The sequence below is a fragment of the Lolium perenne genome, chromosome 4, assembly GCF_019359855.2.
Source record: "Lolium perenne isolate Kyuss_39 chromosome 4, Kyuss_2.0, whole genome shotgun sequence".
Classification (NCBI taxonomy): Eukaryota; Viridiplantae; Streptophyta; class Magnoliopsida; order Poales; family Poaceae; genus Lolium; species Lolium perenne.
The window spans coordinates 75,208,007-75,232,226 of record NC_067247.2 but is presented as its reverse complement, the minus strand read 5'-3'; positions in this window follow the sequence as shown (position 1 = coordinate 75,232,226).

Here is a 24,220-nt window from a genome sequence, read left to right as displayed (position 1 = left end):
CTACTAGTCTTGCTTTGTTTCGGTGTCGGTCCTCGGGTTTCTCGCAGGCGAAGATGAAGATCTACCAGAGGTCAGTTTGTCTTGATCTGGCTGGAGAGATGAGTTCCGGAAAGCTTCGTCGGCGAATGGAACAATGCATATTTTGCCCGGAGTTTGCTGGATCGGGTGGTATTCGATCGCACACACCCATGTTTTTAATCCGACCGTTTGGTTCCGGAGGGAGCTGCGGTAAGCTCTATTCTGTGTTGACATCAAGTGACGTTTTGGTCCATAGTGAAGTCAGAAGAAGAAATATCATGAATGCCGGATTGGTGGGTTGGCTAAAGGAGGTTCGAGTCTCTGTGACTCTGAGGGACTTGCTTGGCGTTCCAGGCTCCGCAGCAGTGGTATGCAAGTGGGGGCGGCAGCACATGTGAAGTTCAGAGTCTAACCTTTTAGGGTGAAACCCCAAGGTCTGGCCTTAACTGGTTGTGCCTGACAATGACCTTGTTGGAGGCATTATTTTGAGAGTGGGGATTATTATCAGGGTGAAAACCTAAGAACTTTGGTCGGGCGATGAAGGTGCTGGTGCACTGTTTCCTTGTTGGAGGCGTCGCTTTTCGAGAGTCTATATTTCAGGTGTTGTCACGGTGGTTGTTGTATTGCTGTTGCTAGATCTGGAATGATGTAGCGGGACTTTTATTTCTTAGTTTTCTTTTATCTTTTTTGGTTGTGCATCCGTACTGCCACTAGGGTGAGACGTTGTTGCAAACCAGGTGTAATTGATATCTATTAATATTAATATATTCTCTTTATCATCTGATCAACTGAGAATTGAGATAGGCGTGCATGCTTGGCCAAATTTCGGTAGCATTTCATTGTATCTTAGAAATATAAATAAAACTTAATTAAATGTAAACTTAAAAACAAATATAATAGTCTGTCATGGCCGTCATAGCGAGCACGGTAGAACTAATCGTAGGAGGCGGGTTTTGGCTCGTTGTCTTTCACGCCGTCGCTACGGCCAGTGCCGCTGGTACTCGCACTGCCACGTTTCACGGCCGGGCCATGTTGGCGGGCGAGGTCCAGCTCCCTCTGCTGGCCGAAGAAGGCGAGCTATTGTTGGAGGTTGTCCGTGTCATAGAGAGGGGCAGCGTGTTGTGTTTGCCAGCGTCTCGCTGTGGGCGTACACCTCCTGTGACCACCGCATTCCCGCTCGCAGCCCCCCGCATGAATGCTGATGCCGACGGCTCTTAGTGTTTTTCCCATGGTAAACCACTAAACCGCATGGAAAGTAGGCGGTAGAGAGCGGCGCCATGGAGGCGTGGCAGACGAGGAGGCCGTTGTCATTGTGTGAATACCGGTGGACCGGTGAGGTCTTTAATTAGGGTTAGGTTTAGGGTTAGGATCACGGTCACCCGTCGGTCAACAACCTATGTGGCGTCGTTAATGCCCCAAAGATACCCCGTGTGAGGGCATCTCCAGCGGCGCGACGGATTTTTATGTTCGTTTGCGTCGGGCACGGACATAAAAAATGTCCGCATGTCCGCATGCGTCTGCCTCTTCTCCAGCGGCAGGGACGCATTTATTTGACCGCATGCGTGATTAGAGAGGAGAGAGAGGGAGAGATTATGTTTGTGTGGCTAGAAATGACCGCATGCGTAATTAAAGGAGGAGAGAGAGAGCTGCATGCACACCAAACGGACGCAAACGGACGCGCGGATGCGTCCGCAAAGACGCATTCGTAACGTATATTTGGTCCATGTTTGCGTCAGGGCGGACGCTGCGGACGTTTTGCGTCTAGCCGCTGGAACGCATTTTTTATCTGCGCAGACGCAAACGGATAAAAAACGTTCGTTTACGTCGTCCCGTTGAAGATGTCCTGAGTCGGGGTCGGCATAGGGTCGCTGGACACAAGCCTTGTTTGGGGGCGCTGCTAGGCTTCTTTTTTACACGACGGCCCCAATAGCCATTTCGGGAGAACTATTGTAGGTGCGATTGGTTATGCTCAAATTTCTAGTAGTGCGACTGAATATACTGCTTCTGAGTACATGCGTCAGGCATCCCTCCTCTCAGCCTACACCTCAAGACGTTGGGCTGTTCGCGGTACAAAAACTGCACGAGAATCTCGTGGATACTCATCAGGGTCTATTTTGAGAACGGTATCGATCGTCGAATTGCTCAAGTGTTGATCCCATTGCTTTGCCGTACTAATTGCATCCTACAGGGAGAGACATTAGTATCCTGTTGACCTATCGGCCGCTATATCCTCGTTGATGTTTTATTCTCTTCTCACGTTAGGTATTTCGATGCCCTTGTGATCATGACCACGGTTGGGTGACACCATACTACCGAAAGGGCTCATAGGGTATGTGTCCATCGTCAGGAGAAGCAAAATCTCAATCTTGAACTATCCAAGTTTCCAAATATACTTTGTGATGCACCTGAACATCACCCATGTAACCACTTGATGTCTACAAGTATAGGAGATCGCTGAAATCTTTAATAAAAAGTATTACTTACATTATTGTTTGATTTAAAGGGAACACAAGAATACCAATAAGATTTTAGCAATTAAGACATCACTTTCAACCATACTTGTATATCAATATACTCACAAAGCAAGTGATGATTTTATAGTAATTGATTCAAATCATAAAAAGCAAATAGTAAACAGTAGCAGCAGATTTCTAATTTTCACCGAAAGTAGTGTTGCGTAATTTTTAGTGGCTAAAAGCGTAGGCATGATATAGTAGTGGGGTGTTGTATGATGATATTGATCATATAATCTAATCCAACTAACTTACCATCCATCTCTAATTCAGTTGTGTGTAGGTGTATGCTCCAAATATAGCTATGCATACAAATAAAAATAATTTGTATACAAATCTTTTATTCTGTTTGCACATTTTATCGGGTCAACTTGAAACTAGAAGCAATCAAGGTCTATCCTTTCGAATAGCCGGAACAAAGCATTAAGGGCCTGTTTGGTCTAGCTTTTAGAGGCTTTCCACCAAAAAAAGCAGCCCAAACGAGCCAAAGGGCTGAGCTGCGCGTTGGGCTTTTACAAAAGCCATGCGTTTTCCTTCCTATGGGAAAAAGCACCTTTTTTGGTGCTTCCCGAGCTTCCCGAAAGTGAATCGAGGAAAACGTCGTTCTTTTCCCGTCGCTACCCACGGCTGCTCGAGCTCGCTAGGGTTGCCCCGCACCACGTCGCCGCCGCCGCCGCACCACGTCGCCGCCGCACCACCGCGCCTCCGCTCCCGTCCTCCACGGCCACGACCGGCCCGTCCTCGACGCCCCCCCTCTCCGCTCCCATCCACGGCCACGACCGGCCCGCCTCCGCCGCACCACGTCGCCGCCGCCGCCGCACCACCTCGCCTCCGCTCCCGTCCTCCACGGCCACGACCGGCCCGTCCTCGACGCCCCCCTCTCCGCTCCCATCCACGGCCACGACCGGCCCGCCGCCGCCGCACCACGTCGCCGCCGCCGCCGCACCACCTCGCCTCCGCTCCCGTCCTCCACGGCCACGACCGGCCCGTCCTCGACCGCGCAGCAGCAGCGCCCCACAGCCCCGCCACTGGTCAGCTAGGTGAGGACGAATCCATGCCGAGGCTGCCGTTCTCTGCCCATGATTTGTTGTTTCAATTCGTGATTCAATTTGTATAGTGTGTATGAATGAAGTTAGTGGATGATCTTAGATATTGCTTCCATATAGATTGTGCAAGAATTTTTGGTGTGTTACAGTGTTAGTGCTAGATGATATGCTAGTAGTCAGTGCATATTTTTTTGTGTGTCTGATTGTTTGCTTACCACATTATGATTAGGTAGATTGTATTTCGTATAGTAATTGTGTAGTTTCTTGTGTGTTATAGCTTGTGTCCCTCATTTCCATGGAGAAGGCAATTTGGGATGCGCACTACATTCGCTTTTTTTGCGACATTTGTATGGAGGAAGTCAATGCAAACAATAGGGATGGAGGTGTTGTCGTCAGAAACCCACCGGCGGGCAGCGACGGGCAACACCGTAGAGCCGGGAACAACCTAGAGCTGCGGCTGGCTGAGGTCCCTCCGAGCGACGGCCCGCAAAGCCTTCTGGTCACACGTCCGATGCTGATGCAAGGGCGTGCCACCTGACCTATACCTGGTCAGGAAGGTGATGGAGATGCCTCGCTTAGTTTCCTGCATGGCATACACGTAAACATTAAATACGAGCCTCGATCGGCTCTCAGGTTATCCTGTGAATCGGCTCAGGGAGCCGATCCACCCATGATTCGTACGAGGTGCACGAATATATGGTGGTCCTGCTTGATCAAGATAAAGCTAATGAGATCTACGACGATTTAGGGTTTTCACCGCATAATCGGATCATCCTACTCACGGTTGGGCCTCGCGGCCACGCACGGTGATCGTAAGCCGATCCTAAACAAGGCCTAAAAACCAACACAAGGTTGATCCCCGGAACATCCTGTTTAGGGCCCGCGAACGACACCCTACGTGCCGCTGGATCCTCCACCCCTTTGTAAGGCCTAACTATTGCAGATATTAAACTAATCCTTGTAGAACAAGGAGCAATCGTAACGGATCAGATCTACTAAATAATGATCAAGCGGGGTGCCGCCCCCACACCTAAGATAGGTGTGAGGGCGGCTAGACATGCAAGGGTTGCACTACGATAGCATGTTACGCGAAGAACTATGCTAACCCTAACACATCTATGATAACTACGCTGCTCGCCATCAACAAGGCTTCAGTACGAGCAACGCATGAACAACGTGGAGCTTGTGCTGCCTAGATCGCAAGATGCGATCTAGGCAGCATGTCGCTTACCGGTAGAAACCCTCGAGACGAAGGAGTTGGCGATGCGCCGAGATTGATTTGTTGGTTGAACGTTGGTTGTTGTTTATTCCATAAACCCTAGGTACATATTTATAGTCCAGGGGACTTTCTAATTCAGGCGTGCACCTAACCGTGCACGGGTCAAACTCTAATCTTCTAATCTACGATGCGATCTGCTATATTAAGATACAAGGGCAAACTAGCCCAAACTTTGCGCATAAGGCCGATTCATGTATATTCTTCCATGTATAATCATTAAGTCCATCTTGATCGCGGCCCACCTCTGACCCGGTCAAATCCTGGTGATAACACATGCCCCCCTGGTTTTGGTAATGATAATTTCAAAACCACTCTGTTTTCCTTTCGAAGGGTCATGTCGTGGCAGAGTAGAACCGTTGCAGTATTCTTCATCATGACGCCCTGTCTTCTCAGCTTCTCTGCATTTGATAGCTTTAGCATCATCTCCTTCGGAAACTGCAATGGCATTAAATCTCCACCAGGTTCCTCACTATTTAACCGTGCCGATTGGGTAGCCCACTTCATCTCCTTCCTCTGTTCCAGCTATCGGCACCAAAAAACCCTTTTCCCCTGTAGCAATGTCTTCCTCTTCCTCAGTCTCCTCCGGCCTTTCCCTCCAGTCCCCATCCTCGAGCGAGCCGGAGTGGAACTCCGATCATGCGCCAGAAGGCGACCTGCCTCTGACCGACGGGGAAGAGGACCTCAAGCTCCTCGTCGAAGGGGAGCTGATAAGCGCAAGCGAAGACGACCTCCATCCCTGGATGAAACCCACCTCCTCCGACGGGAAGGGGGAAGAAGTAGAGGAAGAAGAAGAAAAAAAGGGGGGCGGCCCCTCCTCCCTCGCTAAGCTTCTGCCGGCAAAGCGTTTCCGCGCTTGGGCGGACAGCGAAGACGATGATGATGACGAGGAGGAAGAGGAGGAGGATGAATCTTCCTCCTCCATCGGGTACCCGCCGACAAAGCGCTTCCGCTCTTGGGCGGACAGCGAGGATGATGATGATGACGAGGAAGACGAAGCTCCGGCCAGGGCTGGGGCAACAGCGACGAGGAGCTTCCTGGGAGCAGCGCCGACGACCTCGACGACGGCGACGATGAGGACAGCGACGACTAGTAGAGTAGGACTAGTAGTAGCAGTGCACTAGGCACCAAATCCCTCTTTTGAGAGCCATCGGCTCTTTCCTGTAAAGCCGCTCCTTTGAATTAATGAAAATTGTTCTTCCAATTCATCTTTCAATTAATCCAATTTCAATCCTTCCGCTTGCCACACCAAGACCGATAGCAACGTATCGGATTCTTTTTCCTTAGACGCCCATGAAGCCGGACTCAGATATCGATTAGACCGTCAGTCAAGCACTTCTCAAATTTAGACTGTGATTTGATACCTGACCATGATATTTCGCAATCCTACAGCCGATGACTGTTCATCGGCTATTTTTAGAATCCAGTCTCCTTCCTTTTCTTGCAGCAACAGGACGGTCCAAACCCTGTAACGCCGACGGCTTCCCCCTCCGGCTCCTCTCCGTAACTTTAGCAGTCTTCTTCAAACAACTCACCGCTTTTCGGAGAAGGTTATGATGCAGGGTCAGCCGATGCAACTCCAATCGGCTCCAAAAACAGAGTGTTTACCACGTTAGTTGCCCCCCGAGCCTTAATCAAGGCGAGAATACCGGCGAGGATGCACAGGTCAAACCAAAGGCCTTGACCTTAGATAATCTGGTAATCCGAGATAACCACCCTGAAGAATCAGCCAGACTTGCCTCCATTGATCAGCTTTCTTCCACTAAACGCCGGTGTTGTGGATGAAACACCAACAGCTTAGCTGACGCAAAGGGTTGTCGGCTCATTGCAGCCGAACTGAAAACCATCTTGGCGAAAAAGTGAACCCTGAGCACATAGCCGGTAGGTCTTGGTCTTGTGTAATTGCACTAGAGTCGATGGCTGCGCATCGGCTTCGTTCCTTAGTTCTAAAGTCGATGCCCTTGCATCGGCTGTATGTCATGAATTTTTTTTTTCTTACTGGCCGATTTTTTCCTTATCGGCCCCAATATTTTACTGCATACATGTTCATCTGCGCATGTTCATCTGATTAGATGCCCCCCGAGCCGAATCTGCCAGGTGACTGCAGATATCGGCTTTGTGGTTAGCCAAGGCATTGTCTTTGTACGTCGGCTCCGATAGGATTCGTGTTGACTCTCTTCCGCCGACGTAACCGCTACCCAGTAGATCGATGTTGAACACCAGCAGAGCATGTGGTGAGGATAATTTTGGCCGATTGCTGGAATCGGCCTCCATATTGACTTGCTCAAATGAAGGTTTTGTAATGTCCCTTCATAGATCTTTGAAGCCGATCCCAAGGATCGGCCTTGTCACGTTTGCTTCATCGGTTCGTTCTTGCTACACGATCAGGCCGGCGGATAGGACCAGCCCAACCTCATCCTTTGTCATGTCGATGCGCTCGCTGTCGTCCACCTTGAGTGCATCGTGTAATCGTGGAGCACTAAGCTCCGTCGGAAGGACGAGCACCATGTTCGTGCCAGCCGATGTTTCATCATCGGCTTTCTTTTGCTTGGGGCGCCACTCCATTTTCCGTGGACGACCTTCTTCGTCCAGGGTTCGCTGAACTTTCGCAGCCATATCAGGTCGTGCCTTCCTTAACGTATGCAAGTATAACCTTTTGGCTTCCTCCAGGCCGCGCAATCGCTGAACCCTGCGCTTTTGTGAACGGCTGAGTCCATCAGGGCACCACCTTGGCCGGTGGTACCTGTCTTCTTCTTCTTCTTGTCCCTCGTCTTCGGACTCCTCGAGATCTGCCCACCGAGGGGACTCAGCACGTTTGCTTTGTGGCGGGAGAGGCCCTAGGCGCTTGAACACAGACACGTTGGCTGCCTCCTTCTTCTTCTGGTTGCATTCTGGGCAATTGCCGATTGTGGGCAATCGGCTCATTCCTGAATCCCAGCAGTGTCTGAAGAAGGGACAGTCCCAGTGCCTGTCCTTGTCGTCCCGCTCCCTTGACTTTTCCTTGGCGCGGCGCTCGTACTCCTCCTCATCGCGATCATGCCGACGATGTCTTCTGGCTTCCCTAGCCAGACGATCTCTTTCATCATCATTGCTGGATCGTCGGCGTTGGTCATACTGACTCCCATACTTGTTGAGGAGGTGATCAGAGAGGGGTCGCTGATATCTTATGTTCTTCACTTCTCCCTCTGTGACGTAGCGCTTGCTATCATGACGAAGCCGATCGCGTGGAGCGGCCTCCTCTGTGTCCTTGCTACGAGAGCAGCTGCCCTCGTCTCCATCCTTGCCAGAGTGGTGCCCAGGTCCTACCATGTTGATGCTGAACGAGGATCCTGGCTGGCAACCTTCAGGGTAAGTGCATTCTACCATGTTAACGGCGGGGAAGGGTTGGGTGTCGACCTTCATGGCGTACTGATTGAAAATCAGACGCCCTTTTTCTATCGCCGCTTGGATGTGTTGACGCCATACCCTGCAGTCGTTGGTGGCATGGGAGAGCGAGTTGTGCCATTTGCAGTATGGCTTTCCGTTCAGCTCTTGCACCGTGGGGAACTTGAGACCTTCAGGAATCGTCAACTGTTTCTCCTTGAGCAGGAGGTCGAAGATTTGCTCAGTCTTGGTCACGTCAAAATCAAATCCCCTGGGCGGGCCTGGTGGCTTTACCCATTTGCAGGACACGGGGGTTCCTCCCCGAGTCCATTCAGCCACTGCTACCTCTTGGTCTCCCGCAGGAACTTCGTCTTCCTCTGCATCGACCAGGACTACTGCACGCTTGAACTTGTCTTGGTACAGGTCCGGGTGGCGCTGTTCATATGCCGATAGTTTCTGAACCATGTGCGCCAGTGAGGGATAATCTGCTTGGGAGGCCATGTCCTTGAGCTGTGTTGCGAGGCCTGCTACTGCCAACTCGACTGCTTCTTTTTCAGTTATACGAACCGAATAACATCGGTTCCTAAGATTCCTGAAGCGCTGGATGTATTCTGTCACAGTTTCTCCGCGCTTCTGACGTAGTTGTGCTAGATCGGCAATGCCAGACTCGGAAGCCTCTGAATGGTACTGCATATGGAACTGCTCTTCCAACTGCTTCCAAGTCCGGATGGAGTCTGGTGGCAAAGAGGTGTACCATCCGAAAGCCGATCCCGTGAGGGACTGTGAGAAGAGCCTCACGCGTAGTTGATCCGACACTGAAGCCGGTCCTAGTTGCGCCAAATATCGGCCCACGTGCTCGATGGAGCTGGAACCATCTGATCCACTGAATTTGGAGAAGTCAGGGAGCCGATATTTAGGTGGTAGCGGGATCATCTCGTAGTCGTCGGGGTACGGCTTGGAATAGCCGATGGCCCTTCTTTTCGGCACCATGCCGAACTGGTCTCTCAGTATGGTACTGATCTGATCCGCTATGCTGGCTGCAGGAGTTGAATTCTGAAGATTCGCCGGGGTGGCGTACTTAGCCAGCCATGTTTGCTTTTCCAGCTCTGAGCCAACTGCAGGAGCTGAGCTCTGGAGGTTCATCGGGGTGGCGTACTTAGTTAGCCACGTCTGCTTCTCAAGCTCTGTTGCTGACGTTCCTCCTGTTTTCCCAGAAGTCCCTGATGTTGTGGCCTGGTTTGTGAGTGCCCAGTTGCCACGGGCACATACGTGCACGTGTACCCGTGAGGGATCTCCTTAGGCGCCTCGGGCAAGAACTGGTAGTCACTAGGGTCACCACCGATCTTGTAGACGACGAATGCCGGTGTAGCCGGCACTTCCGGTGCTGCCAACGCATATGGCAGCGGTGGACGGGACTGGAGTGGCAACTCTCCTTGATGCGTCCCGAGAGCTGGTCCTGACGGCGAGTACTGGTGCCTCATGATCTCCTGGATCACGCGAAGAGCGACACGCTCCAACGTGTTGACCAGGTTCTCGAGTGGCGGTGTAGCGAGTGAGCCACCAAGTAGTTGATCTCCTGCCGCGAGGACCTGGTGCGTTCTTCCGACGGGCGAGAGGTCTATCCCATCTAGTGCACCATTAGGCGAGAACCCCTTCCACTCGATGCCATGTGAACGGGTTCTCGTGGAAAGAGCCGATGAGGTCGGCTTCGAGGATGACTTTGATCTCGTCATACTTCTTCTTGAGCTCGTCCGTCAGATCCTCGTACGTGACTGGCGTGCCGTCCGCCATCTCAGATGTAGATGGCGATGTGGTTGATGTAGAAGCTCGTCCCACCGGGCGTGCCAGAATGTGTTGTCGTCAGAAACCCACCGGCGGGCAGCGACGGGCAACACCGTAGAGCCGGGAACAACCTAGAGCTGCGGCTGGCTGAGGTCCCTCCGAGCGACGGCCCGCAAAGCCTTCTGGTCACACGTCCGATGCTGATGCAGGGCGTGCCACCTGACCTATACCTGGTCAGGAAGGTGATGGAGATGCCTCGCTTAGTTTCCTGCATGGCATACACGTAAACATTAAATACGAGCCTCGATCGGCTCTCAGGTTATCCTGTGAATCGGCTCGGGGAGCCGATCCACCCATGATTCGTACGAGGTGCACGAATATATGGTGGTCCTGCTTGATCAAGATAAAGCTAATGAGATCTACGACGATTTAGGGTTTTCACCGCATAATCGGATCATCCTACTCACGGTTGGGCCTCGCGGCCACGCACGGTGATCGTAAGCCGATCCTAAACAAGGCCTAAAAACCAACACAAGGTTGATCCCCGGAACATCCTGTTTAGGGCCCGCGAACGACACCCTACGTGCCGCTGGATCCTCCACCCCTTTGTAAGGCCTAACTATTGCAGATATTAAACTAATCCTTGTAGAACAAGGAGCAATCGTAACGGATCAGATCTACTAAATAATGATCAAGCGGGGTGCCGCCCCCACACCTAAGATAGGTGTGAGGGCGGCTAGACATGCAAGGGTTGCACTACGATAGCATGTTACGCGAAGAACTATGCTAACCCTAACACATCTATGATAACTATGCTGCTCGCCATCAACAAGGCTTCAGTACGAGCAACGCATGAACAACGTGGAGCTTGTGCTGCCTAGATCGCAAGATGCGATCTAGGCAGCATGTCGCTTACCGGTAGAAACCCTCGAGACGAAGGAGTTGGCGATGCGCCGAGATTGATTTGTTGGTTGAACGTTGGTTGTTGTTTATTCCATAAACCCTAGGTACATATTTATAGTCCAGGGGACTTTCTAATTCAGGCGTGCACCTAACCGTGCACGGGTCAAACTCTAATCTTCTAATCTACGATGCGATCTGCTATATTAAGATACAAGGGCAAACTAGCCCAAACTTTGCGCATAAGGCCGATTCATGTATATTCTTCCATGTATAATCTTTAAGTCCATCTTGATCGCGGCCCACCTCTGACCCGGTCAAATCCTGGTGATAACAGGAGGTTGTTTGAGTAGGAAGGGGTACACGAATCTTGAGGATAAATTTGCCGAGAAAACGGGAAAAAGGTTAACAAAGAAGCAATTTAAGAACAAATGGGATTCGTTGAAAAAGGAATACACCGGTTGGATGGAGTTGCTAAATGCAACCGGGCTAGGTTGGGATTCGGAAACAAAAACTATGGATGCAGATAATGATTGGTGGCAGACTCACCTACAAGTAAGTTATATATTCATGTTTTGTATTATCTTTTTGTCTATTGTGATTCGATGATAATAGTTGTCTAATTTATTTTTTGTGTTCTATTTGTAGTATCGTCCTGAGCATGTCAAGTTCAGATATGGACCACCCGCCAACTTGACACAACTTGATGTCATGTTTAATAAGGCTCATGTCACCGGAGAATCTTCGGCCATCCCGGGGGAAGAGGAAATGGGAGCGGACAAGGAAGCTGCAATTCCAGTGGATGATGACGATGATGCGTCCAAAAAAACACCAAACTTCGTGAAGCGCCTCAAGTTTAGTGGTGGAGAGAAGGAGAAAGAGAGCCCCTTTTACAGGGACTACAAAACAGCCTTGACTAGCCTTGTTTCATTTGGAAGGGGGGATGCTGGAGGTTCAAGCGGCATGGGTGACTCTGTCCCAACAATGAAGGAGTTTCTATCTATGGTTCGAGAGTGTGGAATCAAAGAGTGCCAGGATCGGTACATGATAACCGCATTCTGCAACACAGCATGGACAAGTATCCACTTCAGTTCCCAACCCCTCCTGATGGTAGTACTCTAATTTTCATTATGCACACTTGTTTCTATGCATTATTGTTTTCAGATTTCTTAAATTTGTTCTCATGTGTGTAGGTACATACTATCTTGTTGATTCTGGTTATCCAAACAGAAAGGGATTTCTAGCTCCTTACAAAAACAACACATACCATATTCCTGATTTCCGTCGAGAAGGGCCACCAACGAAGAAGGAAGAAATTTTCAACCATGCCCACTCATCGTTGCGAAATTGCATCGAGCGCATCTTTGGGATCTTGAAGAATAAGTGGCGCATTTTGAAAAGCATCCCTCATTTCGACTTGGTTACACAGAAGAAAATTATCATTGCTTGTTGTGTGCTTCACAATTTCATTAGAGACTCCAACTTGCGTGATAAACAGTTTGATCGATGTGATGCTGATGAGGATTACATGCCCAAGGCCCAGAGGCAAACAATTACCTTGCCTAGTGATCATGTGTCGGCTGAACTACACACAAGAGGCATGAACGGAACACGTGACGACATTGCCAACACGTTGTTCATTTCTAGACAACGGAGGAATTAGCTAGTATAATGTAGTGGAAATGTATTTTGGACAAATATATTCCTAATGGTTATGTAATGACAATTGTATGGCGACTTGAATTTTAGATGCATATTCTATTTATTACACGTGAAGCAGCGACAGTACACCTTTTCATTAATGTAAGGGTGTTTTAGACAATTCAACAGTTCTGACCAGAGACGACCACTGGTTTGCCAAAGACTTCCACTCAGAAAAGCAGCTTCTCCCAGACAGCAGCTTTTCTGCACAGCACCCACAGCCAGCCACAGCCAGCCACACCAAACAGGCCCTAAGATTCATGAACACACAATATCCTCGAACTATCACATATTTCCCTTGTTTTTCCCTATCTGTCACCTTAGGGATTCGCATGGTTAACAAAATAATAAGCAACACACCTTGCAAATAGATACCAACGTTATATATGATAAAGCAATGTAGGTTCAGTACTAAAATCATGTCACTCGGGCCCTAATAACAAGAATTAAACATAACAAAGGTGTACCAACACTCATACACAAATATCTTCAAGGCAAACACCTCAAATCTCGATACATATGGATGATTACATGATCAAACTCATCCAAACCCTATCCACCTCTTAAGCCTACATAGAACTACCCACTCATGGTGATGGAGAGTGATCCTATGGTTGTTGGTGTTGACGTTGGTGGCGGTGATGAGGAAGAAGCCCTCGAAATCACTCTCTCCAGGGTGGAGAGCAGGATCAATCTGCCCCCCGAAACGAAAGATCGTGATCTCAACGGCACTCTGTTTCGCCAAACGTCTTGTCCTCCTAGGGAGGGTAGGTTTTTTAGGTATATAAAACACCACGCGAAGGGGGGAGGCGAGGCGACGATGATGGCCAAAAGGCCCTAGGTGGCGCGCCCTATGGTGCAGGCCTTCCACCTAGTCCATTTTGTGCCTCGTGGCTCCCCTCTCGTTATCCAAAACTCCAGGTCCTCTATTTTGATGAAAAACTCCCCTGATATTTTCACCAATTTTATTTCCTACGAAAACTGACAGAAACAAGACTTTGCTAAAAACAACGTCAGATTCAACAATTTTTATCAAAGTATGATGAGATTTCGGAGCAAATCTTTGAACAAAGTGCTTAAAAAATTAGATACATTTGAGATGTAGACCACCATACTACATGTGACGCTTGGTGACAATCAAACTAAATCTTCCAATATAACCACCCTACTACATGTGACGCTTGGTGACAATCAAACTAAATCTTCCAATATGAGGGCACTCGATATGCTCATGATCCAAGGACTTGTTCATATGATAATAATAGTAGTAACGTGCAACCAATCAAATGATCTCCTAGCATATCATAGAATTGGATCGATTTGGCATCCTTGTTCTTCTAACAGTGTTCTCTCATTGTCTTATGTATCTTTGTTACCATAACTATGACATCATCAGGATAACATAATCATCATAGGGCATAGGAGCTATTTCTAGAGGTGGGACTAACAACAAACTTGTTTATCTCTCTAAAAGTGCTTATAAGTTTCCCTTCGAATCTTATATTCAAGAACAACAGTTATCATAGTATAAAGAAATAAACATGGAAATAAAATAACATTTCTATTCCCTCTAGGCCATATATTTCACAAATCATATTTTACAACTGATGATTGATGACGCGTAAAGCACACGCCCGTTGGGAACCCCAAGTGGAAGGTGTGATGCGTACAACAGCAAGTTTCCCTCAGTAAGAAACCAAGGTTTATCGAACCAGTAGGAGTCAAGGATCACGTGAAGGTCGTTGGTGACGGAGTGTAGTGCGGCGCAACACCAGGGATTCCGGCGCCAACGTGGAACCTGCACAACACAATCAAGATACTTTGCCCCAACGTAACAGTGAGGTTGTAAATCTCACTGGCTTGATGTAAACAAAGGATTAAATGTATAGTGTGGAAGATGATGTTTGTTTGCGAAGAACAGTAAAGAACAATGTTTGCAGTAGACTGTATTCAGATGTAAAAGAATGGACCGGGGTCCACAATTCACTAGTGGTGTCTCTCCAATAAGAAATAGCATGTTGGGTGAACAAATTACAATTGGGCAATTGACAAATAGAGAGGGCATAACAATGCACATACATATCATGATGACTAATATGAGATTTACGTAGGGCATTACGACAAAGTACATAGACCGCTATCCAGCATGCGTCTATGCCTAAAAAGTCCACCTTCGGGTTAGTGTCCGCACCCCTTCCAGTATTAAGTTGCAAACAACAGACAATTGCATTAAATATGGTGCGTAATGTAATCAACACAAATATCCTTAGACAAAGCATTGATATTTTATCCCTAGTGGCAACGGCACATCCACAACCTTAGAACTTTCTGTCACTGTCCCAGATTCAATGGAGGCATGAACCCACTATCGAGCATAAATACTCCCTTTTGGAGTCACAAGTATCAACTTGGCCAGAGCCTCTACTAGCAACGGAGAGCATGCAAGATCATAAAAAACACATATATGATAGATTGATAATCAACTTGACATAGTATTACATATTCATCGGATCCCAATAAACACAACATGTAGCATTACAAATAGGTGATCTTGATCATGATAGGCAGCTCACAAGATCTAACATGATAACACAATGAGGAGAAGACAACCATCTAGCTACTGCTATGGACCCATAGTCCAAGGATGAACTACTCACACATCAATCCGGAGGCCATCATGGTGATGTAGAGTCCTCCGGGAGATGATTCCCCTCTCCGGCAGGGTGCCGGAGGCGATCTCCTGAATCCCCCGAGATAGGATTGGCGGCGGCGGCGTCTCTGAAACTTTTTCCGTATCGTGGCTCTCGGTAATAGGGTTTTCGCGACGGAGAGTTTAAGTAGGCGGAAGGGCAGAGTTGGAGGCGGCGTAGGGGCCCCACACCATAGGCCGGCGCGGGCCCCAGGCTGGCCGCGCCGCCCTATGGTTATGGCCCTTCGTGGCCCCACTTCGTATGCTCTTCGGTCTTCTGAAAGATCCGTGGAAAAATAAGACCCTGGGTGTTGATTTCGTCCAATTCCGAGAATATTTCCTTTGTAGGATTTCTGAAACCAAAAACAGCAGAAAACAACAACTAGCTCTTCGGCATCTCGTTAGTAGGTTAGTGCCGGAAAATGCATAATAATGATGTAAAGTGTGTATAAAACATGTGAGTATTGTCATAAAAGTAGCATGGAACATAAGAAATTATAGATACATTTGAGATGTATCAAGCATCCCCAAGCTTAGTTCCTACTCACCCTCGAGTAGGTAAATGATAACAAAGATAATTTCTGAAGTGACATGCTATCGTAATCTTGATCAATACTATTGTAAAGCATATGAGATGAATGCAGTGATTCGAAGCAATGGTAAAGACAATGATTAAACAACTGAATCATATAGCAAAGACTTTTCATGAATAGTACTTTCAAGACAAGCATCAATAAGACTTGCATAGGAGTTAACTCATAAAGCAATAGATTCTTGGTAGAAAGTTTTGAAGCAACACAAAGGAAGATATAAGTTTCAGCAGTTGCTTTCAACTTCAACATGTATATCTCATGGATAATTGTCAACAAAAAGTAATATGATGAATGCAAATAAGCAAGTATGTAGGAATCAATGCACACAGTTGACACAAGTGTTTGCTTCTAAGATAGAAAGAAGTAGGCAAACTGACTCAACATAAAGTAAAAGAAAGGCCCTTCGCAGAGGGAAGCATGGATTACTATTTTTGTGCTAGAGCTTTTATTTTAAAAACATAGAAACAATTTTGTCAATGGTAGTAATAATTCATATGTGTTATGCATAAGACATCCTATAAGTTGCAAGCCTCATGCATAGAATACCAATAGTGCTCGCACCTTGTCCTAATTAGCTTGGATTTACATGGATTATCATTGCATAACATATGTTTCAACCAAGTGTCACAAAGGGGTACCTCTATGCCGCCTGTACAAAGGTCTAAGGAGAAAGTTCGCATTGGATTTCTCGCTTTTGATTATTCTCAACTTAGACATCCATACCGGGACAACATAGAAAACAGATAATGGACTCCTCTTTAATGCATAAGCATTCAACAACAGATAATATTCTCATAAGAGATTGAGGATTAATGTCCAAACTGAAACTTCCACCATTATTCATGTCTTTAGTTAGCGGCCCAATGTTCTTCTCTAACAATATGCATACTCAAACCATTTGATCATGATAAATCACCCTTACTTCAGACAAGACGAACATGCCTAGCAACTCACATGATATTCAACAAGGTGTAATAGTTGATGGCGTCCCCAGAAACATGGTTACCGCTCAACAAGCAACTTATAAGAAATAAGATACATAAGCTACATATTCTTTACCACAATAGTTTTTAAGCTATTTTCCCATGAGCTATATATTGCAAAGACAAAGAATGAAATTTTAAAGGTAGCACTCAAGTAATTTACTTTGGAATGGTAGAGAAATACCATGTAGTAGGTAGGTATGGTGGACACAAATGGCATAGTTTTTGGCTCAAGGATTTGGATGCACGAGAAGTATTCCCTCTCAATACAAGGCTTAGGTTAGCAAGGTTGTTTGAAGCAAACACAAGTATGAACCGGTACAACAAAACTTACATAAGAACATATTGCAAGCATCATAAGACTCTACACTGTCTTCCTTGTTGTTCAAACACCTCACCAGAAAATATCTAGACTCTAGAGAGACCAATCATGCAAACCAAATTTCAACAAGCTCTATGGTAGTTCTTCATTAATAGGTGCAAAGTACATGATGCAAGAGCTTAAACATGATCTATTTGAGCACAATAATTGCCAAGTATCAAATTATTCAAGACATTATACCAATTACCACATGAAGCATTCTCTGTTTCCAACCAAATAACAATGAAAGAAGCAGTTTCAACCTTCGCCATCAACATTAAAAGTAAAGCTAAGAACACATGTGTTCATATGCAACAACGGAGCGTGTATCTCTCTCCCACACAAAGAATGCTAGGATCTGATTTTATTCAAACAAAAACAAAAACAAAAACATACAGACGCTCCAAGTAAAGCACATAAGATGTGACGGAATAAAAATATAGTTTCACTAGAGGTGACCTGATAAGTTGTCGATGAAGAAGGGATGCCTTGGGCATCGCCAAGCTTAGATGCTTGAGTCTTCTTAAAATATGCAGGGATGAACCACGGGGGCATCTCCAAGCTTAGAATTTTCACTCTTCTTGATCATATTGTATCATCCTCCTCTCTTGACCCTTGAAAACTTCCTCCACACCAAACTCAAAACAAACTCATTAGAGGGTTAGTGCATAATCGAAAATTCACATATTCAGAGGTGACATAATCATTCTTAACACTTCTGGACATTGCACAAAGCTACTGAAAGTTAATGGAACAAAGAAATCCATCAAACATAGCAAAATAGGCAATGCGAAACAAAAGGCAGAATCTGTCAAAACAGAACAGTCCGTAAAGACGAATTTTTCTGGGGCACTTAACTTGCTCAGATGAAAAAGATCAAATTGAATGAAAGTTGCATACATATCTGAGGATCACGCACGTAAATTGGCAGGTTTTTCTGAATTACCTACAGAGGGGGCTGCTCAATTTCGTGACAGTAAGAAATCTGTTTCTGCGCAGTAATCCAAATCTAGTATCAACCCTACTATCAAAGACTTTACTTGGCACAACAATGCAATAAAATAAAGATAAGGAGAGGTTGCTACAGTAGTAACAACTTCCAAGATTCAAATATAAAATAAAAGTGCAGAAGTAAAATAATGGGTTGTCTCCCATAAGCGCTTTTCTTTAACGCCTTTCAGCTAGGCGCAGAAAGTGTGAATCAAATATTATCAAGAGATGAAGCATTAACATCATAATTTGTTCTAATAATAGAATCATAGGGTAACTTCATTCTCTTTCTAGGGAAGTATTCCATACCTTTCTTGAGAGGAAATTGATACTTAATATTACCTTCCTTCATATCAATAATAGCACCAACTGTTCGAAGAAAAGGTCTTCCCAAAATAATGGGACAAGATGCATTGCATTCAATATCCAAGACAACAAAATCAACGGGGACAAGGTTATTGTTAACCATAATGCGAACATTATCAATCCTCCCCAAAGGTTTCTTCATAGAGTTATCAGCAAGATTAACATCCAAATAACAATTTTTCAATGGTGGCAAGTCAAGCATATCATAGATTTTCTTAGGCATCACAGAAATATTTGCACCAAGATCACATAAAGAATTACAATCAAAATCATTGACCTTCATCTTAATGATGGGATCCCAACCATCTTCTAACTTCCTAGAAATAGAAGTTTCAAGTTTTAATTTCTCTTCTCTAGCTTTAATGAGAGCATTTGTAATATGTTTTGTAAAGGCCAAATTTATAGCACTAGCATTGGGACTTCTAGCAAGTTTTTGCAAGAACTTAATAACTTCAGAGATATGACAATCATAAAAATCTAAACCATTATGATCTATAGCAATGGGATCATTGTCCCCAATATTTTGAAAAATTACAGCAGTTTTATCACAAGCAGTTTCAGTAGTTTTAGCAGTTTCAGGCAGTTTTGCACGCTTTGCATTAGGAGTAGAAATATTGCTAACACCAATTATTTTACCATTGATAGTAGGAGGTTTAGCAACATGTGAAGCATCAACATTACTAGTGGTGGTAATAGTCCAAACTTTAGCTACGTTATTCTCTTTAGCAAATTTTTCTTCTCTTTCCCACCTAGCATGCAATTCAGCCATCAATCTAATATTTTCATTAATTCGAACTTGGATAGCGTTTGCTGTAGCAAATGACTTAATATCTGTAGTTTCATTAGGCATAACTTTCAATTTTAAAAGATCAACATCAGCAGCAAGACTATCAACCTTAGAAGCAGGAACATCAATTTTACCAAGCTTTTCTTCAACATATTTGTTAAAAGCAGGTTGTGTACTAATAAATTCTTTAAGCATGGCTTCAAGACCAGAGGGTACACTCCTATTATTGTTGTAAGAATTACCATAAGAATTACCATAACTGTTACTATTATTAGAAGGATATGGCCTATAGTTGTTACCAAAATTATTCTGATAGGCATTGTTGTTGAAATTATTATTTTTAATGAAGTTCACATCAACATGCTCTTCTTGAGAAACCAATGAAGCTAAAGGAACATTATTAGGATCAACATTAGATCTACCATTCACAAGCATAGACATAATAGCATCAATCTTATCACTCAAGGAGGAGGTTTCTTCAACAGAATTTACCTTCTTACCTCGTGGAGTCCTTTCAGTGTGCCATTCAGAGTAGTTGATCATCATATTATCAAGAAGCTTTGTTGCGGCGCCTAAGGTGATGGACATAAAAGTACCTCCAGCAGCTGAATCCAATAGGTTCCGCGAAGAAAAAATCAATCATGCATAAAAGGTTTGGATGATCATCCAAGTAGTCAGTCCATGGGTAGGACAATTCTTTACCAAAGATTTCATTCTTTCCCATGCTTGGGCGACATGTTCATTATCCAATTGCTTAAAATTCATTATGCTACTTCTCAAAGATATAATTTTAGCAGGAGGATAATATCTACCAATGAAAGCATCCTTACATTTAGTCCATGAATCAATACTATTTTTAGGCAAAGATAGCAACCAATCTTTAGCTCTTCCTCTTAAGGAGAAAGGAAACAATTTCAATTTTATAATGTCACCATCTACATCCTTATACTTTTGCATTTCACAAAGTTCAACAAAATTATTAAGATGGGCAGCAACATCAACAGAACTAACACCAGAAAATTGCTCTCTCATAACAAGGTTCAGTAAAGCAGGTTTAATTTCATAAAATTCTGCTGTAATAGCAGGTGGAGCAATAAGTGTGCATATGAAATAATTATTATTTGTGCTAGTGAAATCACACAACTTAGTGTTCTCAGGAGTACCCATTTTAGCAGTAGTAAATAAAGCAAACTAAATAAAATAAATACAAGTAACTAATTTTTTGGTGTTTTTAATATAGAGAACGCAAACAAGACAGTAAATAAAGTAAATGCAAGTAACTATTTTTTTTGTATTTTGATATAGAGAACAAACAAAGAAGTAAATAGAATAAAGTAAAGCAAGACAAAAACAAAGTAAATAGATTGGATGTGGGAGACTCCCCTTGCAGCGTGTCTTGATCTTCCCGGCAACGGCGCCAGAAATTTAGCTTGATGACGCGTAAATCACACGCCCGTTGGGAACCCCAAGTGGAAGGTGTGATGCGTACAACATCAAGTTTCCCTCAGTAAGAAACCAAGGTTTATCGAACCAGTAGGAGTCAAGGATCACGTGAAGGTCGTTGGTGACGGAGTGTAGTGCGGCGCAACACCAGGGATTCCGGCGCCAACGTGGAATCTACACAACACAATCAAGATACTTTGCCCCAACGTAACAGTGAGGTTGTCCATCCCACCGGCTTGCTGTAAACAAAGGATTAAATGTATAGTGTGGAAGATGATGTTTGTTTGCAAAGAACAGTAAAGAAAAATGTTTGCAGTAAATTGTATTCAGATGTAAAAGAATGAACCGGGGTCCACAGTTCACTAGTGGTGTCTCTCAAATAAGAAATAGCATGTTGGGTGAACAAATTACAGTTGGACAATTGACAAATAGAGAGGGCATAACAATGCACATACATATCATGATTACTAATATGAGATTTACTTAGGGCATTACGATAAAGTACATAGACCGCTATCCAGTATGCATCTATGCATAAAAAGTCCACCTTCGGGTTAGCATCCGCACCCCTTCCAGTATTAAGTTGCAAACAACAGACAATTGCATTAAGTATGGTGCGTAATGTAATCAACACAAATATCCTTAGACAAAGCATTGATGTTTTATCCCTAGTGGCAACTGATACGTCTCAAACGTATCTATAATTTCTTATGTTCCATGCTACTTTTATGATGATACTCACATGTTTTATACACACTTTACATCATTTATATGCATTTTCCGGCACTAACCTATTGACAAGATGCCGAAGAGGCAGTTGCTGTTTTCTGCTGTTTTTGGTTTCAGAAATCCTACAAACGAAATATTCTCGGAATTGGACGAAATCAACGCCCAGTATCTTATTTTTCCCGGAAGGTTCCAGAGCACCGAAGAGGGGCCAGAGGCAAGCCAAGGGGGCCCCACCCCACATGGCAGCGCGGCCAAGGGGGGGCGCCCCCCTAGTGTGTGGGTCCCCCAGGACCCCTCCGAGGCTGCCCTTCCGCCTACTTAAAGCCTCCGTCGCGAAAACCCTAAAAGAATAAGCCACGATACGAGAAAAGTTCCAGAGCCGCCGCCATCGCGAAGCCAAGATTCGGGGGACAGAAGTCTCTGTTCCGGCACGCCGCCGAGACGGGGAATTGCCCCCGGAAGGCATCTCCATCGACACCACCGCCATCTTCATCGCCGCTGCTGTCTCCTATGATGAGGAGGGAGTAGTTCTCCCCCGAGGCTGAGGGCTCTATCGGTAGCTATGTGGTTCATCTCTCTCTCCCATGTACTTCAATACAATGATCTCATGAGCTGCCTTACATGATTGAGATCCATATGATGAGCTTTGTAATCTAGATGTCGTTATGCTATTCAAGTGGATTTTAATTATGTGATCTCCGGAGACTCCTTGTCCCACGTGTGTAAAGGTGATAGTGTGTGCACCGTGTGGGTCTCTTAGGCTATATTTCACAGAATACTTGTTCACTAGGTTATGATTTGAGTTGGATGTCTCTATGAAATTGTGGTGTGTTAATACCTCCTATGAATGCTCACAGTGACAACGTGGGGTGTTTATTAGTACTCGGGAATACATCTTTAAGGTTTGCTTTTGCAGCCCTACACGGTGAATTAGTGTTCGTTATCCTGCCAGAGAGTAATTCAGAATAGCATAGTGAAGTGCTTATATTTATATTCAATTATGATTGCAATGCTGAGAGTGTCCACTAGTGAAAGTATGATCCCTAGGCCTTGTTTCTAAGCATTGAAACACCATTTCCAACAAGTTCTGTTACATGTTTGCTTGCTGCCATCTTTATTTCAGATTGTTATTACCACTCATATTCATCCATATCACTTGCATCTTACTATCTCTTCGCCAAACTAGTGCACCTATACATCTGACAAGTGTATTAGGTGTGTTGGGAACACAAGAGACTTCTTGTATCTTAATTGCAGGGTTGCTTGAGAGGGATATCTTTGACCTCTACCTCCCTGAGTTCGATAAACCTTGGGTGATTCACTTAAGGGAAACTTGCTGCTGTTCTACAAACCTCTGCTCATGGAGGCCCAACACTGTCTACAGGAATAGAAGAGTGCGTAGACATCAAGCTATTTTCTGGCGCCGTTGCCGGGGAGGTAAGGTAAAAGGTATTCACATCCTCCGACTACTAAGCTATTTCCTAGCACTGTTGCCGGTGTGTGAGTGCTCGAAGCTATTTCCTTTAGATCCTGTAATTGCATCTTTTTGTTTTGTTGTTTTTATTTCACTAGTTAGACTTAATGGAAAACAACAAAAAAATTAGAGATCTTTATGAAATTTATCTTGAGTTAGGACATGAGGTGTTTGAAGAGAAAACTAAAAAACCTATGGAACTTTATATGCATGCTAATGGCAATGTTATTAGTATGAATGCTTTGAACACCATTGTTGCTAATGCTATGGAAAATTCTAAGCTTGGGGAAGCTGGTTTTGATGAGCATGATATTTTTAGTCCCCCAAGCATGGAGGAGAAAATTTACTTTGATGATACTTTGCCTCCCATTTATGATGATTATAATGACAGTGGTATTTTGGTGCCACCTACTATAGAGGATAAAGTTTATTATGATTATAATATGCCTCCTACATTTGATGATTATGGTGATGAGAATAATAATGATAGCTACTTTGTTGAATTTTCTCCCACTATAATTAATAAGAATGACTATGCTTATGTTGGGAGTAGTAATTATTTTATGCATGAGACTCATGATAAGAATGCTTTATGTGATAGTTATATTGTTGAGTTTGTTCATGATGCTACTGAAAGTTATTATGAGAGAGGGAAACATGGTTATATGCATCTTAATAATATTAAGTTTTCCCTCTTTATGTTGAAAATCTTGAAGTTGCGCTTGTCTAGTTTTCCTATGCTTATTGCATTATGCTTACATGACTTGTTTATTTACAAGATTCCTTTTCATAGGAAGTGGGTTAGACTTAAAAGTGTTTCTTATTTGCTTTTGATTCTCTCTTTTGCTTCAACTCTTATTTCTTGCAAGTGCATCATTAAAATTATTGAGCCCATCTTAATGGCTATAAAGAAAGCACTTCTTGGGAGATAACCCATGTTTTTATTTTACTACAGTAATTTTATTTTATATTTGAGTCATGGAAGTTGTTACTACTGTAGCAACCTCTTCTTATCTTTATTTTATTGCATTGTTGTGTCAAGTAAAGTCTTTGATAGTAAGGTTGATACTAGATTCGGATTACTGCGCAGAAACAGATTTCTTACTGTCACAAAATTGAGCCGCCCCATCTGTAGGTAATTTAGAAAAATCTACCAATTTACGTGCGTGATCCTCAGATATGTACGCAACTTTCATTAAATTTGAG